The following is a 19,176-nucleotide window of genomic DNA, read 5'->3' as shown; positions in this document are numbered from 1 at the left end:
TGCTGTGTTGAGATAACAACTGCACTACACGGATTCCCTTTTCTCTCGACAGTTGGCGGCTCGCGGAGAGGCAGTGAAATTGGCTCTTCTCATGGCGCTGGCATTTTTCAATACCCTTTTTCCAATTATTGAACCCGTTGCGAATAAAACATTGTTCCACTGCTGCAACGTCTTTTTCTCCTGTTTCCTTGAAGGCTAGTTGACATAAATGGCAAAACACGACGTCGCATTCGTAGTCGTACGAGAGCCACGTGAATTTCTCAAACCATGCATATTTACAGGACCTTCCACTGTGGTTGCTTGGGAATTTGTAGCTCTTTGGCGGCAGTGATCGAACATGCGGGGGGCGGGTCGTTGTGGCTTGTCATTTCCATCGGAGCGCAGGCGCCGCAATTCGAGGTTGCCTGACTGAAGTCTGTTGCCGAGCGGGCCTCACCACCTGGTGCCACCATTTCTGGGGTCTCTGTAACAAGTGAGATAAAAATAATTATTAGTCGATCCACACTGTATGAGTCGTTTTTATAATGCGTTGAAAAAAATAGCGAGAAGTGCTAAAAATGCGCGACACGCACAAAAGAGTATGAAAAGCACATGAATAACATGGTAGAAAAAAAAAAACATCGCAAAGACGTACAGTCAATATTCGCTGCTCCTTTCGCATGGTCATCCGGTTGACTTTCATGACAGTTGTTTCCTGCTGCCAGCACAAGCACAAATACGAAGGGTCATTATAAACACATTAATAATCAAACTGGCGACAAAAAAAATGTGACGCAATATACCTTGTGAACAGGCGCGTAGCCAGGATTTTTTTTCGGGGGGGGGGGGGGGGGGTGGGGGGGGGCTAAGGTTCAACCGTCCGCTCGGGGGTTTATAAAGCGCGTTTCGGGTCTCTTATGCTAGTGACGTTGATTATTGTGGTTGTATTTTGCCGTGCGCAGTTGTAATCTCCCGCAGATGGCGATCGTTCAGAAAAGAATTGTAAAGTTCTAATTCAAACATTCATGGCACCGCTCATGTGGAAAAGCCACTAGGGGAAGGTGGCGGGGCAATGGCAAAAATAATGCAGTTTTTAAAAGATAAGTAAAAGAATAAATACAATGCTATGCGATGTGTAACAAAAAGATACGACATTAAAGTTAAAAATTGAGGGCGAGACATGACCATCAACACAAACAAGTGTGAGAAAAACCTCTTACATCGTAAAACAGGTTGTAAAAGAATGTATACGGGCGATATGTCATGGAAAAATACAAAATGCATGTACGAAAACGAAAGCGCGAACAAAACCATTGAAATAGTTTGTTAGGAAAGGCGATGTCTCTCTGAAGAGGAACTGGCAATATTTATACAAAAGAATGTGGAAGTGGTGGAATAGAAACAAGTAAAATGAGGCGAAATAAATGAACTTCAAAATTACTATGAACTCGCGTAAACATCATGAAGTCAACATGCATATATTTCAGAAACATTGTGCACATTGCCAGCCAACACAAGACATCAGTTACAATGTAAAGAAAGATCAGTTGAAGAAATTGACTTACAGGTCGAGGCATCGCTTGTACGTGGACGCTTTAATGATGAGCTCTCCCAAAACTCGGAGAGGCGTTTCTGTTTTTTAGACATTGCCGTTGTTGCGTCCGGAGAACCTCGGCACTGCCAATTTGAAGCACCGTTCCCTAGACTCTTAGGCTAGGGATAAACGCAGCAAAACAAAATTACCCAATCGCAAGAATGAAAATGCCTGTTTCTGCAAAACCGTCCTCAGGAGGGGTTCCGCCATACGGGGATGTGGGGACCGCATGGTACAGTCAACACGGGCACGGCACCCTTGCCGGTTCGTAAGAAACGGGAGAGAGGGGTTCAGGGGTGACACACACAACGAACATGGGCATCTTTTATTGCGTGCTTATTCCGCAAAACCTCCATGAATGTTGCCCGCGCTCGACTCACTTCCAGCTAAAGCACCCATTTGCAGGATACATTGACCCATCACTGTTCTGCCGCTTGGGAGAGCTAATTGGCCACTTATTGTAGCAGTCTGCCGGTGCCTGTGCTGCAGTGTGCTTGTGTTTCACGCAGTGCTGCATAGACAGGGGAAGATTACCTGTCCCCTTCGGAGAATATATCACAGCGCTCTTCAGCAATCAATGACAAGCGTCCCTCTCTTCCCGCCTCAAATTACTCCAGTGCTTCCTTGCTTCCCCCTCCAAAGCGTGACGCGCCAATTTTCCCCGCTGAGATGAAGCCTTGCGTTTCCCTTCCGGGCATGTCCGGTGGCACGTAGCGTCGCCGAGGTGTGGTATTAGAGAGGGCATTCGTCGCGGTTGGGGGATTAGTTCCGCGCGCGCCTCCTCGCCCTTCCGCGCGCGCAGGCGCAGACGGGTCTCGGTCAGTACGGGCACAACATATTACAAGAAGCGGGGAAAAGCGAAATGACGCCCAGGCAAGCCCATCTCCGGACGACCTCCCCGCGTCTGCTTTACGTGTACGCCGAAGCGGAAAGCAAGACGATATCCCGAATTCCCAAAAAGGAAGGCCTTCTTGTAGCCCACAAAACCATAAGAAAAAGCGCGAGGGGTTATTTGCGAAATTCCTTTGGGCAGTACGTGCCATACCATTTACAGCGGTGAAACGCAAAACTTCCCGGAATGACTCCGACGACACACAATGACGTCCTGATGTCAAGCAGCGCAGCCCATTAGCTTAACACTGCGAAACATAAGACCACCGCATTTACATCGGAAGGGCGCAGGTGACTGACACCCAGAGAAATTATTTCGAGGCATTCTCCTCAGGCCAAGTCGGGGAAAGCTGAATAATAGTTTTCTTGGTGCTTCCCCCTCCAAGGCCACGCACGACCTTCGGTGCGCCATGGGGAGAAAAAAAATTTTAAAAGAAACATTTTCTGTATAACTGCCGTTCATGGCCAAATTTAGTCAGTTATGATAAAGGGAACCTATGAAGCTTTGAAGAGGTATTTGGTTGGAGTATATTTATTTGTTTTCATGTATGTTGTGACCCGACCACACATTGAATTCCTTGAATTCCGTTAATTCCTTGTACAGAAAACTGCAGTTTTCTGTACAAGGAATTCACCTTACAAACGAAAACGCGTGGCTTTGGCGTCCCTTGCGCTGAGCGTGGTTGGGGCTGAGCTGACCCGAGGGGGCCGTTGCCTGGGGCTGCACCCCTCCGCAATTATTTTGATTGCTGTGCTGCGTTATTTGTAAGCCCATGCATCTGATAGGTGTTTAGACGCGAATTTCTTTAATGGTCGCACGCTCGAAGCAACAACGTCAGTTCGAAGGATATGCGACTTTGTCACACGTGATCTGCCGGGCTGTTGGGTCCGACCGGTTTTCCTTGCCAGGAAACGGGAAGGGGTCTACTGGACGGCACTAGTATAAACTTCCTTTTATGCATCCAATTCTGCCTTGCATGAGTATATTCTCGCCTACATTTCGCACTTGCTTTGCCCGGAAAAAAACTTGGCCGGCGCCTATGCAGACCTATTCTCCTTCTGCATTTTGAAAGGGGGTGCATTTTACGATGCCGCACATTTCTCCCACCCTCCAGACATCTTTTTTCCTTATTTTTCAGATGCGGCTCATGCGGGAGGGCGACCACGCTTTTTTTTTTTTTTTCAAGTTTTACAGGGTGACACCGGGGGTCTTTGACTTACTGCTGTCGTTTGTGAAGAACGACCTCACGCGGCAGTGCGCAGTGCGAGAGCCTCTGGAGCCTGGGGAGAGACTCGCAAAGCTCGCAAAGAGAGACTTTTGGAAAGCATTGGACCACACAACCGCCAGTTTGAACACTTAACTATAGGTTTTGTGAAAAATTTGATTTCAGAGTAAGCGGTCGAAAAGTGGGGGGGCCCTGCCCCCTGTGCAAAAATGTTGGGGCGGGGGCGACCGCCCCCCCTGCCCCCCCGGTTCCGCAGTCCCTGATTAGAGTTGTGCTGTACAGTTCCATAAATCACCCACCACAGCTGACCTCCAGCAGCGGCACTGTTTCGTATGCGACTGCAATTTCACCTGCGGTAATAGTATCGTCGGGCTTTTGTTTTACGCCTTACGCTAAACACTTTGGTAGATGTCCCTGCCTTACTAGTAACCCTTCAGTTACTCCAATAGACCTTATGCAAAAGTGCCGCCATCTACCGGAAGAAAAACGAAACGAGCCCGCGACGCCATGTTGGGGGATTGCGGTCGCCGGATTGCTTGGTACGGAGCGTGTGAGGGGCTTTCTCGGCTCGGCGATCCTTTTATATTCAGATTTAAGCGCAGCAACATGAGCGGCGAGTGATCTGTCGCCCTTTCTGTGTTGCCCACATTTCCGGGGACTTCGTAATTACGCGTTATGCATCGAAAAAGCAGTCAGGAAGGCACCGGCAGGGAAGCTGTTGGAGGCTGTCGCGTTTCTTCTCCTTTTTTTTTTGCTTTGCGAACGCAAACATTGAAAGTACATCCGTGTTGGTTAGCATCTTGCGGGTTTCTCAGGAGGTCATTCCTGAAACGCTTCTAAACTTGCGGGCTGTCCTCAGGTTGAAATGGGGGAGAGGGGGGGGGACACTTGCGATATAGCTATACGCTAATGATCCTCTGGGACGCAGAGGAAACCTGCAAAAGAAAAAAAAACACTTAACAAAATAAATTGCATACCTGGCATTTTTTAACAGCAGAGCTGTTGCACCTGGCCGTAATGTGTAGCGCGTAACGTGTGTGGCGTGTAATGCGTTAAACATTGTCAATAAATTACCAATAAATTAGCAATGAATAATTAAAGTACCAATAAATTGCCGAGCGCTGGTGAGCGCCATAGGTCGGCAAAACAGAAAGAACTCACTCAAACTCAATCACATTTTTTTATTTACGCTGTACTCAATCAAACTCAGACTCAAAAAGTTCGTCTGTTCACAAAATCACTCGTACTCACTTGTACTCAAACTCATTTGTCCTCACGAGTATTCGTACTCAATCTGTACTCATGAGTACTTACTTTGTACTCGTGAGTTACCAATATGTACTCATGAGTACTCAATCAGTACTACTGCTCGTGAGTACTACTGATGAGTACTACTCATTCTGCACTCGCGAGTACTACTCATTCTGCACTCACGAGTACTACTCATTCTGCACTCACGAGTACTACTCATTCTGCACTCATGAGTACTCAATCAGTACTCATGAGTACTCAATTTGTATTACTCACGAATAATCAACTTATCTGCACTGTTAGCTAGGTCGTAGATCGAATCAAAGACTAAGTAGAAAAATTAAATTGTTTAATTGATTAGAAAAGCAGGGGTTACATATAAATCAGGACAGAGGAAGAAAACGTCAGACGCGGTGCACTGTCGTTGGGCGACTTACTGTGCGAAGGCAAGTAGACTGTACATGTGAGAAAGCGAAACGGAACGTAAGCACTCGCGTTGCGCCTGGCGTCTCGACTTGTTCTCAGGCCGGGTCGGGCACAGGGGAGCTCAGGGCTTGTCGGTGCGGCCGTGGCCGTAAACTGCGTTTTTCTGCGTGTCTTCGGGTGGCAGCTTTTGTCGTCCGTTTTCGTTTCCAGGCGCGCTGATACGTATCCTAATCGTGCTCTGAATCCGAAATGCGCCTGCCCCCCGGCATAATGAAGCGTTCACGTAGATTGACGTCCGTTCGTATCCAGATCACTGTCCGCTTGTTCACAGATGCTCAATGCTGGCGTTTGTTTTTTGTTGTTCCAGATACTAGAAACTTCGTTAAGAGGGTGTTCGTCTCGTTGAGTTTCGGTGAATTTCAAATCTGCTTGATTTTATTGTGTGTGTGCCGCGGGATTCACTTCGTCAGACCTGAACTTGACAGTGTTTACGGCATTGCGTTGGTTGCGCCGCTTCCGTCGGCGATTGTGTTCGTGTAGCTCGTCGCGTGCTTGATGCATGTGGGGGTGTAGAAGTCTGGTTTGTCCGGTGGCGAGCTGCGCTGTGTAGGGATGGCATAGTTCGGCGCGTTGAGGACGTTGCTTGATTGACGCGTGCATTGCGTATGGTGCGGGAGCCGTTTGGCTTTTCGTTTAGTGTGCGGTAGCGGGGCGTTTTCGTAGGGTGGCATGGCTGATCGGTCAAAGTCGTTGCGGCTCCGTGCTCGCAGTCGCCGTGGTTGTTTCGGAAGTGAAACCGTTGTGGTGGGGAAGCGGGCGTAGTTCGTGCCGTCCGTTCGGTCCCACATTCCTCGGCGTCGCAAGCGTGACTTCATCGTGAGGGCATTCGATGCTTCGTCTGTATCGGGTTCATTCGTTGCCGTTCTTGCCGTGTCCGTGTCGTTGCTAAAGACCTCGTCTTTTGCCCGTTGTTTCGAGAATGCTATAATCGCTATCTCTCCCATACAAGCAGGATCCGTTTATCGCGAGTCCGCTTGCTCGCGGTTGCGTCCTCTCGTACGAAATGGTGTTTGTCGTGTGAGTCTCGATCGGAGCGCGGGTGCCGGTGATCTTGTTAATTCTGGCTAGGACATGCCGCATGCGCTGGCCGTGTCGTTGCTCGTTGACGGACCTACTTGCACAAGTGTCATGTCGTTCGTCCGCTGGACTCGGGCGGGAGCAGTGGGTGTCGGAGAGCTCGTACTTTCCGGTAGGGTTGAACCGCGTGCGCTGGGTCTTTTGTTGCTTGTGGCCAGGTGATTTCTGCGGTTGTAACATTCGCTGGCCAAGTCCGGATAGCACCTGCAGTGGCAGCGGAGGATGTCGCGAACAGCAGTTTCCTCCGTGTGTGCTGCGGCTTGGTGGCGTTCCGTGCGTTGTGGATATCGTTCTCCGTGGTCAGCTCCACTGGTTCAAGTTGGATGTCGTTCGTCACTTCTGGTGCGTTTCGTGCGCTGTGCGTATCGGTTTATCTAGGAAACTCCCCTATAATTGGGGTGCGGTCGTTCGCCACGTATGGTGCATTTCGGGCGCCGTGCGTCTTGCTCGCTTGTCGTGGCCATATCCACCAATCCGGATGCGATGTCGTTGGTTGCGTGGACCAGCGCCGGGACAGCACGTGCGGAAAATGTACGTACCGGCTCCGTTGCGTTCCGCGCTCTCAGTGTTCCGTTCGTGTACGTCTGTAGCGGAAGAGCGGGTGCCAGGAACGTGGTGCCTTCTGGCTCGTGCGCGCTGCGTATGTTGCGCGTCTCGTTGCTCGTTGCTGGAATGACCTGCGCGTGAGCGATGTAGCTCGTGGGCAATGTAGCAGAGCAACGTGTGTTCGTGATCTCGCCAGAAATGCACTGACCTTCGATGCGTCTCCGTGATCGTGGCGATTACCTGGGAAAGGTCCAGTGAGCACGCAATCACAATTTTGCATGCCTCGTCTCGTTCATGTGCGTGCCGTCGTGCATTCTGCCTGTGCTCGGATCTCGTGCAGTCCAGGCACCGTGGAAAACGTGCGGCCGACTCTCGCCAGTTGTCTCAGAAAACTTTCTCGTTCATCACGCAGCCTTCTGCTCTCAAACAGCGCCGCTTGCAGGGTCCTCTACCGTTTGTTGTCGGAGGCAGCCTGAAGTAGCGTTGGCACATTCGTTCGTTTGGAGAGATGGCGACGTTCTTCGTTGTCCTCTAGAAGACGCAAGATGATGTCGTCCTTACGGCCAGAGCAGGGTAGCCCTCGTAATCGTAGTGCGCTCACGAACTGCTGTTTCTTCGTAGAGCATAGGACGTAGCGTTCTGTTGAAGTCAGCACTGTGTCGACCACCGCTGGCGTGGAGTGCGTCGGTGCCCCATGTCTGCGTGCTGCACTCTTGTAGTCGTGGTGCGGTCCGTCCAGGTTGTTCGTCCGTTCGTCCTCCCATGGCCTTAAATCATGATCCTGTCGACTGCAACATCCTAGCTAGGTCGTGGCTCGAATGAAAGGCTAAACAGAAAAAAATAAAATGTTTAACTAATTAGAAATACTGAGATTACATATACATCAGGACAGAGGAGCCCGAGAAGAAAACGTCTTACACGGTGCATTGTCGTAGGGCTTCCCACTGCGCGAAGGCACGTACACGGGAGAGAGCGAAACGGGACGCACGCACTCGCGTTTTGAATCGCGGGCTGAATCGCGGCTGAATCGCGGGGCAGTTGGCCAGTTGTAGAGAGGGCGCATTATGTACATGAAGCTACTTAACGGCGACCCCAGTAGCTCCCATGTGTACAGCGGGGCGTGATATTAAGTTGCAATAATGAATTATCTTTATGACGGACACAGACAGACAGACAGGCCAACATTGTCGCGCTCAAGTGGCCAAAGAAAGACTATCGTCTTTAAAACCATCTGGAAAGAGACGCTGCCGACGCTGTTCCGAATTCTGCGAACATTGCGCAACCGTACCCCTCGCAACCGCCGCCAGCCCGCAAAGTAAGAGATAAACAGAAAGACGAAAACCGGCTAGCGCGCGAAAAGCCAAAGAGGGAGGTCCCGCCATGAAAAAGGGACTATTTCCGTTAACAGCTAGGCCAAAGCCTACACGGGTCTGATCTTACTAATTTTTCTATGCATGTGTGTGCGGTTAACCAGAGCACCCGACACAAATTTGCTGCACCTGGCGACGCGCCGACGGTGGGCCCGATTCGCGCCTCGGTCAGCCAGCCCGCGGCAGACGTGCCGCAACTGGCGGCAAACGGCGCCACCGAGTCTACTCTCCTTTTCCCATCGAGACGGCCGCACCAAATCATGCTTGGGACGACCGGCCCGCAAAAGACACGCAGCGACAAAAATAACTGCGGCAGTCAACAAGCCCCATCAGAGAAGAGCAACTGCGGCCGCGTTTCCCGCCGGGCCCTCACCCCCTCCTTTTTCCCTCTTCACCGTGACCCCTTTGCGAGCGACCGCCGAAAAACGCTTACAGCGCCAAACAGGGACCGGGAAAGGAGGGAGGTGCAGTTTTCGTTGTCTAATTTTGCCATCCTTGACAGTCAAGCTGCACAGCGGCACCGCTAAATGTTTGCGACTCGTACACGCGCGTCCGGACTCGAGCTCGTGATAAAACTTGTTTGCACTACTGTACTCAGGAGTGCATATACTCATGAATACACAGTACCAGAGTCCTTGAAGGACTCTGACAGTACTCATGAGTACACAGTATTATGAGTATTGTACTCATGAGTGCTGTGTACTCATGAGTACTCATACTGATTAGTACTCAAACTCTCGAGTACTCATACTCATGAATACTGTACTCATGAGTACTCATACCCATGAGTAGTGTACTCATGAGTACTGTACTCACGAGTAGTGGACTTACCCCTGTACTCACTCGTCATCGTACTCACTGTTTTTTTCTGGGTGTGTGATCACTCATCATTGTACTCACTCGTGAGTTTGAGTACAAATGAGTGTACTCACGAGTAAGTACGCCGACCTATGGTGAGCGCATGTCTCGCGGCGATCGCCGAGCGTTCCCAGCACACGCAAAGGTTTTAGCAAAAAAAACTGTGAAACCTTAAAGAGCGAGAAAATACCGAGCGCTCGTGAGTGCGCGCCTCGCGGCGACCGCTGAGAGTCCTTTGCTCAGCCGTGGACAACAAAACTGGGTGTACACTACCGCTTAGAAAATTCCTCGCGAAAAATTTGATCTTGGGAAAATAGGCTACGGTCGAACAGCAGGCGACGAGCGGTAAATGAACGATACACGGAATTACTACGTACGTTACTTGCGCTACTCATGGCGCTACGTGAAGGTTGTAACTATCGCTGATCCTTTATTTCCTGTAACGTTTGGCAAACGAAAGTATGCGTAGTACTTCCATCAAAGCCTACCGAACGTCCAGAGAAAAAAGAAAACGCGGGCGCGCAAAGCACGAACGGCCGACTCAAAACTCTACCCGCACGATAAAGTACGAGCTGACCGATTCAGTGCGCCTTAACTACCATCAGGGAAGAGTGCTCGGCGGCAAATACAGGGCTAGAAAATAGCTAACTTTGGCACCTTTTTAGTCCTGCACATATTATTCGTTTCGTGACTATGCATGCGATTTAGCTATAATATCACTGCGCAAAGAAGTCGACACCCGCAAGCGACTTCACGCAAGGCTCGAATCACGCTTCCGTTGATAAATAAATAAAAAAAAAGATGTGTACGCTTTTTCCGTGGTCGTCCTCGTATCATCTTTGTGCACAGCAAGTTACACGGCAGTTCTTAAGCATCTTGGACAACGATAAATGCCGACGTGCGCGTCGCTAACCCCGAGCTATCATGTATACACAGCGGTATCCGGAGATCCGGGAAGCCCCCAACATGGCGGAAGCGCACGCGGTTCCCGCAAGAGGGCGCCAGTTTTTGCATAAGGTATATTGTCGTCAAAGCGAACGGCGGAAGCGTCGTAAGCCTCAATACGGATCGCATGGGTTGAGTTGTATGAACTTCATGGACCTTACTATGTTTATTACACTCTATGAACTAACAGAACAGAGCCAAATTCGTTACGGCACGAGTGTTGTCGAGGCGCGGTCTTCGCTTCCCGACGACCATTCGGCCGATCGGCATTGTCGATTTCTTCGGTCAGCGAGCCAGTCACACTACGTGGACTTTCGATCGGCCGACGTGCTCGTGTTGCCGTCGGCTTCATGTGACAAGGCGGTCTGTCAGCTCCGAAGTCGGCGTCGCCGTCGTATCGGCCTAGCCAACTCGCCTCAACTAAGAAGTGTGGTAATAGAGTAGAAAGGATAAGTATGAGCGAACACAATATCGTTAAGCGTGATACAAGATGCGCTAATTAACCAAAGGCGCCGGCGCGACCAGTAGACGCTCAGCAGACGACGCTTCCTTTCGTCGTAAGTGAGAGAACAAACCGTCCAATTGCAAGATTTCTGCTTGGTGGCGCACATGGGACAATCAATGACCTACATGAGAATGATGTCGGAGCCCAAAAATACGCAGTTAAGGGTGGGTACGCGGCAAAAAACTTTGCAACAAAAGTATCAGCTTTCCGCCGCTCGTGCAAATATTACACTTGGCGCAGATGACGTTGACTAAGGATTGGTCTAGCTGATTATTGTGCTCAAAACACCTTTCAGGTGTGTTCAAAACGCCTTTAAGCTTGCGGTTGCTTACTGTCAAAAATTCGAGTGTACGGCGTCTAAATATATTCCACAAATGTTTTATATTATTTTACGGCGCCTAAGTATTTTTATCCAGTCGTCCAATTAATTCGATATCCTTTCTATTCACCCCGGGAAAACCATGGAACTCCCCAGAGCGAGGCGTCAATGACTCCGCCCATGAAAATAACAAAAAATGGCCGCGTATCTGTTTCTTTCGTTGCAAATGTCGCCGAAAGAAGATAGTCGTCGGGCACCCCAGTTTAGTGAACTTAACCGACAATCATTCATCATCATCGCCAGAGAAATTTGGCTTTCCTGCAGGGAGTTTTCGCGCTCCAAAAGCCATCAACTAAAGCATCGCTTTAATGCTAATTCTAACCCCTCATGGGATTGGCAGCACGTATAAAAAAATAAACAATAAATAAATATAACAGCAGCATACTCAAGTTTTGATGTAATAAATGAATGGCCGCAAAGAATTGCCACACTTGGAGGCGAACTACAAAGTCGGCCTCTCAAAAACCGCAGTTTTAAAAAAGCGAAGGAGCTGGTGTCGTCGACGCGCAAGTTCCAGGAAAGATTAGTAGTAAACGTAACATCTGAGTAGTTGAAGCTGTTGACTTGGTGAGCTACACATGATCCCAACATGCACTCAACTTCGAATGGATATTTTTTTACGCGTTATGAGGAAGGAAACAGTTTTCTCTGGCAACGAAGCCCCATTCCTTGCACAACTGTATATATCGTCCAGGTGTGTCTTAAGTTCTATTTAATCTTGAATGTTCGAGATTTCCCTGTATAAAATAGTCATACGCCAACAGTCGGATATGAGTGGTGGGCGTAACTACAGTGACAATATTATCAATACACCAAAGAAAAAGCAACGGCCCCCGAACACAACCTTGAAGCACCCCGGATGTTACTCAGGAAGAGAGCTCGCGGCATGACCATCAAACAAAACATACTGCTCTTTATTCATCCCACCACCCACCTGGCCACCTATGAAACTAAAACTTCTGGAACATTAATATGTGTTAATTTTTTTAAATAATTCGTAATGAGGAACTTTACCAAATGATAACCTGGCGTACACTGACACTCGGCGCACTATACTGACAGCGCGGCCTTTAACATGCATGGGCCATGACCAATCTCTGTGTTTTCGTGTTAGCTTTAAACAAAATGCTATGATTGTCCTTGCAAATTTACAAATTTCTCCTTCCGGAAATCGCACCCTGGTTGCCAATTGTTATTTAGGATTAGGAGTTAACAAACCTTGATTTCGCATAATATTTGACGAGTACGTTGACATGCATTGTTGCAGCTTTCAGTCACAAACAATAGCATGCAAGCGAAGAAAAACTACCCAAGCAAGGCCGTTACAAAGTCTCTTTTCCCGGTGCTGAAACTTCGCTGCTGGTCTGCGGCTGTCCGCCGCCGCCCCGTTGCCCGTCTTCTCGATCCGCACAGGCTAAGCCTAGTCGAGTTCCTCGTGGTTGTCCTCTTGCGAAGAGCCGGTCTCGTTGGAGGCACGGCCGTGCACAAAGCCTAGCCGACAGGACAGGTTGCCCGCCCCGGAGCCGGGGCCACGAGCCAGCTTCACAGAGCAATTCCGACTGTCTATGCTGGCATTTGGCGTTGTCTTCCTGAGCATCGAGGGTTCTTCAGGTCCGAAATCGACCAGCTGCTTCGGCCGGGGCCTGAGCAAACGCCAAGGCCGACTGAGACCGGCACTAGCATCAGGTGGCCTCCAGTGACCGTCAGGGTGATGGCGGCCTCACGGCGGCTTTGCGCCGTCTGCAGATTCTGTCGCAGATTCCGCCGCAGCAGCTCGGCACCTGACGACACACTGTGCAGCATCATGACGACGGCGCTGTTCCAGCTGCACCCAGGCACTCAGGACGTTTTGCGGTGAAGAAGGCCTAAGGATCCCGCGAGGCGGAAGGAAGCGTGGCTATGCCCAAGAGGTCTTGTTCTGGGGCGGTGCTGACAGCTTGGACTACGCCAATAGGCTCCAGGGCCGGCGCGGAACAGCGTCGGCAACTGGGTCCTGCAGCCGCTCACTGTTCGCATACCATTGTTTGTAGACTCCCGCTAGGGATAACCGTTTTACGCATGGCGTTGCTACTTTTCGTAATATTTACCGCACGCTTTATTGTTTTAAAATTGCATATGTGACGTCCCTGCCTTACTATTTTTGATTAACCGATAGGAACACGCCCGTCGTTACCTCTAATTCTAAAACCGCTTCTTCCCAGATCTATTAAAAAGCAACCGAGGCACTGCCCCTGCTAGCAAAGCTGTCGCAAAGCTGTCGCAAAGCACCTTCACATATTCATTTCCGCTTTAGTCGAAGCTATTCGGTTTTAAGATTTTGTTTCAGGGTGCTAATAGACTACGTTGTAGTGCTTCAACAATACAAATGGTATTATATGTGGTTTATGGTTGCGATTTTGGTGCTTTTAGTTAATCAGAAACAAACAAAAAAACAACGCGATACTTTATTGCTAACTCTACCGCATCACCGTAATATGGGCGTAGTTAGAGGCCGTACCATTTTTGCTGTACATGAAGGTGACGTTACTTTTCTGTGCAACAATATCACTGGCTAATTCCTGGTATCATTTCCTTTGTATTGCGTTTACTTGGGTACACAAAACAGAGACGATCCGACAATATAGAGGCGGCCCCTGGACAAGCAGCGGGAGGCCCTGCCGAGCTCGTAGCGATCACGCTGGGTATCCTGCGCGCTCTCTTCTTTGAAAGGATTGTTCGGTATCCTTGGGCAGTTTTGCTCGGTTTGAATCTCCGTAAGCTGGAGCCGTTCTTCGTTACCGGCGCCTTTATCGAGAGCAAGCTACAATTTGGCGCCGACCCCCCAAAAAACACCTGCCGCCATCCCACCCACCTCCACACCATCTTCACCACCCAACAACCTTCCCTTTGTGGTCACTGTACTCATCCTGGCACTGCATTCCATATACTATGGGCGTGCCGACTCATTTCGACTCAAAGCAGACCCATCTAACATTAAAAACTGGGAAGAAAGGGAGCGTTAACGCACGCTAGTTCCTTCTTGTGCTCCTGCGCTTATGAAACAACACATGGTTACCTAAGAAAAAAAGGACCTGCTTGCGCTTTGAGGAAATTGTGTTAAGAAATTGACCGGTTGATATCAATGACATTCTCAGCGAGAAAGGTGTTTTGAAAGTGGCGGCGGCTGTATTCTTCGTACAACGTCCACCGCGTGCTCTTTGCGCTACAAAATGAAATCAACGCTTCTTTACCACCGTCCACCGTTGGATGACCAAGTCCGCACAGTTGACACTCAGACTTGCATACGTATTCGTTACCCTCGCTGGGTCTTCGATTCGACACTTCGGTCACCTAAACCAAAGACTGACGCACAAGTCCCACCTATGCCTCACGTTACCGCACCGGTAGCACACTTCAAAGCGTTTATTGCAAAGCGGGCACCTCACCGGTTGTCCTCCGTAATACACTGTCCATGAGGCCTCCTCTTTTTTGAAAACTAGGTTTATCAATCTTGTTTGGCCCAATTTTCGCACCGAGATAGCTAAAGGATTTCACATATTGGTAAAGTTGGCCTACAGCTCCTCGTGAGTTCGTCTAAAGCCCGTGACGTCCGTATGGTGCCACGTACGCTGCGACGTCTCACTCCCTACCGTCGATCTTTAGTGAAGAAACTCTGGCAATATTTCCCATCAATGACTCTTTCGGCACGCTGTACACTAAGGCGCTTTGCGTTCTGCTCACCACGGTCGAATACGTGTTTCAATCTTCTCGCGGGATCCACGCTGCGCCATTCATTGCATCTCTCAAAGGAGCCATGAAGAGAAAACACAAGTTTGGTTCATTCGAAAGATTGCCTCGTTAGAACCATAACGACACCACTTATAACGCAAAGTTTGCTCAAATAAGCTACATAATTAGGAAAAAAGGAAATGACCATGCGACCCACCAGCTCATTTTCCGCAACAGAACCTGTGATGTCACTTGGGAATGCTCTGCGATTGGCGGAGGCCGGCAAAAGCAAACGCATGTTAGGCAGGGCTTACAGCTTGCATAGCGCGCTAAATGCCCGTGAAACATACTGCACATTCTTTTTATGACAAAGAACGGTGGAGTAAACGGTTGAAGGTCCGAACGAACTCGCAAGCGTGTGCGCCAATGCGTACGAAACTAGCGCGCCGGCTGAGCTCGACATCTCGCCGTCGCGCAGACGAATTTTCGGGTTCGAGGCTCTTCGGGGCCAACGAACCGTTCCAGCACGCACAGCCGCGACCTTGCTTCGTATCGTAATCCCTTCACAGGAGGTTGGCCGTCATATCGCCAACCAGCAAAGGTAAAAATAGAAACGAGGGGAGTAAGGAACAGCAAGAAGCGACGAGATAGTGCCAGTCGTCGCGTAAGTTTCGAATGGTGTTGGCTTGCTGCTGTCGTTACGAGCTCGTTTCCAGTTTACAACCACTGAAAACTTCAGTTTGTTCAGTTACGGCAGGGACCCTTACGTTAGCTCACTCCTGGGACATGCTGGCGCTCGTCGCCGACTTCGTCAAATCGCTCTGACCTTGGGGGAAAAAATGCTGTAAACACCGCGCATTGACGCTCGTATCTTTCTGGTCGAAGCAGAGAGCTCGCGCGAACGGCTTTCCATACACGACACCGGCCAACTGGCATAAGTGATACTGCTACTGAAATTGAACTATTATTAACCGTAATGAAAATATGGCACATACGTACCAGTCTATATTCGTCCGTCGCGACGGGGCTGACGAGGCAGCGGTGCCGACGGCTGGGCGTTCGTCTGTTGTGGCTATCGCGGAATGGTCGCTTTCCCGTCCACCGCGTATCCCACAACTCTTGCCGCTCGTGCACTTAGAAGCATTGAGCGTTTTTGTGGTGTGAGGTTGTTAAATGCAAGCCCGAGCTCCTCGGCGAGAGTTTTGTTCTCCGGATCAGGCGATTCCATGACTAGGGCTGCGGGTGCACTAGGTTTTACTAGTATTTTTAAAATGGCCGCCGTCTTGATCGACTCCCGCGTGTGGGGGCTATATGGAGTCGACATACTAAGTATCTGTTTCATGGACCGGCTCTATGACGCCATTGTACACGTCACGGAATGTTCAATTTTAGCGGGAGATTTAAAATTTTGGCTTAAATTGCCTTATTTCTCAGTGAATAAAGCATCATTTGCTTCCGGGAAAGCGCTTGGGGTACTATGAAACACCTAATCTTTCGAATAAAACAAACTTTTGTTTTCTCTTCATGGCTCCTTCAAATCGTTGAGGCCCAAATGAGGCCCAACTCGCGAGATGCAGCCCATTCCTCGGTATCAGAGTTACCTTGCAGCCCACGCCAAGCAGTATCGTGAGATTCGAAACAACTGAGAGCTCCCCGATCTGTTCCTCGTCACTTTGTTGGCCATCGCCGACACCGGCGACGTTATCTTCCTGCCTTTCCCAGGATCGTCGCCTCGCTCCACCCGGGTACCGTGAACTAGAATTGTAGTTCACGGGAACCAGGGCGCCGGCGACTTGGCTTCCTCTGCTGTTCCCCCTTGGCTTGTTCCCGCAGCTCTCTGTAATACTTCTAGATTGCGGTGATCCTATCTTCTCAAACTCCTCCTTTAGAGTCGCGGAGGACCTTTCAGAGTCGATTCAAGGGGTCTATTTTGTTCCACAAAGGGGCTTCGAAGCGAGCGCCGTCGGCTCCTGCTGCCGCCGAGACGCCGTTGTTTGCCGCTAGAGTTATTCCTGGCTAGGCGGTGAACCGTAGCGCACAGAAAGGCCACAAACAGTCCAAAAATGAACCCACCGGCGTATATTTGGTTTCCAGCGGTTCCTCAGAGCTTCCGTAAGACCCGAGGATTCTACATGGAGGGGCACGAGTTTTCCCAGAAAACGCACTCTTTCGTGGAGCCGACGTGCATCATGTTAGCACTCCCGGGCCCCCTGGCGGGCGACCAGGCCTTTTTGGCAATCTACAGTAAAGTAGTTATTTTTCGCTCCTGAAACTTGGTTTTTCATCTTAACCATGTAATTTTAGTCGCGTAGACCGCCTGAGACTGGCCAATCGCACTCAAGTAAGCGCATGCCGGTTTCATGCAGGACCTCACCATCATCATTACCAACAGCACCGAATCATCGACATCACTGCCGTTGTCAAGCTGTCGAAAACTAGCGAAATGGTATGCTGATCTATCTTTAGGCACTTACAACACAAGGCAAAGTGGGCTGAAGCAATGACGGCATCTAGGGCGGCCTTTAAAGATATTTTCGATTTATTGTCCCTCTTCTTCTTCACACAGACTTCCTCGAGGTCGTGTGGCTCGCGCGTAGAAGTGTCCGCCATTTTTGCCACAGCAGCAGCAGATAGCGAGCTGTCGGAGCTGTGCTGCTTTCCCACAAGCACTGAACTGCAGACATGATGAACTACGCCATCCTGGTACCCGCCTGCATTCAACTGCTCCTAGCCAACCTAGGCGTTGTAAGTTTTACGCCTTCCGTTTGCACGTGTTTCGAAGCAACGGGAACGGTGCGATAATTCCGTTTTCTAGATGGGTACAAGCCCGGTGCATTCTGTGCACTGGTTTGCTTGTGACACTCCTTCTATTTCTTCTAGGAGCTGCTAAAGCAACTCCGCTGCTTGGCTTTAGTACCTTTAGGGTGTAAGGGCTGCTGCTGGCAAGAATGGCCTGAGTGTGAGCCCCGGCAGTACCAGTATTTTTATGCACGACCAGTAATTTATTTACTGTAACACGTTCTGTCAGGTCTCTCCTGTGCGCTCGTTTCGCAAACAGCAATGGCTGATATCTCTAAGCCGGCTTACGGCTGTGCGCGCCATATCAGCACGTTGAATTAGCATACTGCATTGCATCGCACTTGACGGGCTTGTGCATATACTTGAGAACGGAAGAACGCGCAAGTGAGGAACACCTTTGTACAACGTACGGAGAGTAGAGACATACTTAGTTTAAACGAGCGTATACTAGGCGCGGGTTGTTTGAATGTGTACGGGCATTCATCGAGAACGCTCATAGCACGTCAGAGGTTTCCGCAGCGTGAGTATTCGAACGCTCCTTCAGGGGTGTCGCTACAAGCATCGTTGCAAATGATTTGGTTCTCAGTGCACGTTTGAAGGGGAAAGGAACTACCGCGGTGGTTGCGCTGCGTGGTCAAGAAATGAATTGTGTCGACAACGCCTTTTTATGCGCAGCAGGAACTCGTGCTCTGGAAGCATGGGACCTTTTTTAAAGCAAAGCCTTTTACCTCTACCACCCAAGCGTTCTTTCGCGACCGTTGGTGTCAACAGAAAACTCCCGAGAACAAACAAAAGAATTTACTGGCACCGCCAGGAATCGAACCTGGAACTAATAGCGCAGCAAAGCGAGATCCCGTTGTCTTACCGAGTAAGTTACGACCCCACGCGGGTACGGGGAAGACAGGTGGTGGACTCATCAAGCACATCTACGGGTTTACCCCCTGAATTCTCGCTGAATGCCACGTGATAACGTCACGCGACCTCACGCACCGTTGTGCGCTCCATCCGCGGCACGTCTAGAGGCCCTGTGCGCGCCTTGCGCGTGTGCTAGCAGTTACAAGAATTAAAGGAAGCTCAAACCAGCCCATGGCATCTCACTTCTAGTACGCCAATGTGCTAAAACCTGCAGCCTCCAGTGTTCACGTAGAACATCACAGCTTCTTCTCTCCCGCCCTCACGCCAAACGACTCATCAAGGAACACATTCAAATACTCCTTGATGGCCAGGCCATCACTCCAAGCCCCAGCTGGGCCTACATCTTCAGGCGAACACCAAGCGTGTCGTGTCCTTGGAGCGCCTCAAACACAGCATCAATCAAATCATACACGTAATCAGGCGAGTTGCCACAAGAAGCGAGGCCTCAAGGAATCCGATACATTTCAATTAATACAAGCCTTTGTCCTCTCGAGGATCACTTACGGCAACCCCCTCTCTTTTTTTCAGCAAGAAGGAGATAAAGATGCTTTATATAATGATTAGACAGGCGGTTGAGCAGGCCATCGGTCTTCCCCTGAGTGCGTCCACAGAGAGGCTGCTTAGCACGGGGCTCCGCAACATGGTGG

Source organism: Haemaphysalis longicornis, unplaced genomic scaffold (assembly GCF_048455015.1).
Source record: "Haemaphysalis longicornis isolate Haplotype H1 unplaced genomic scaffold, Haemaphysalis longicornis Haplotype H1 scaffold_3, whole genome shotgun sequence".
Taxonomy (NCBI): domain Eukaryota; kingdom Metazoa; phylum Arthropoda; class Arachnida; order Ixodida; family Ixodidae; genus Haemaphysalis; species Haemaphysalis longicornis.
This window is presented reverse-complemented; position numbering follows the sequence as displayed.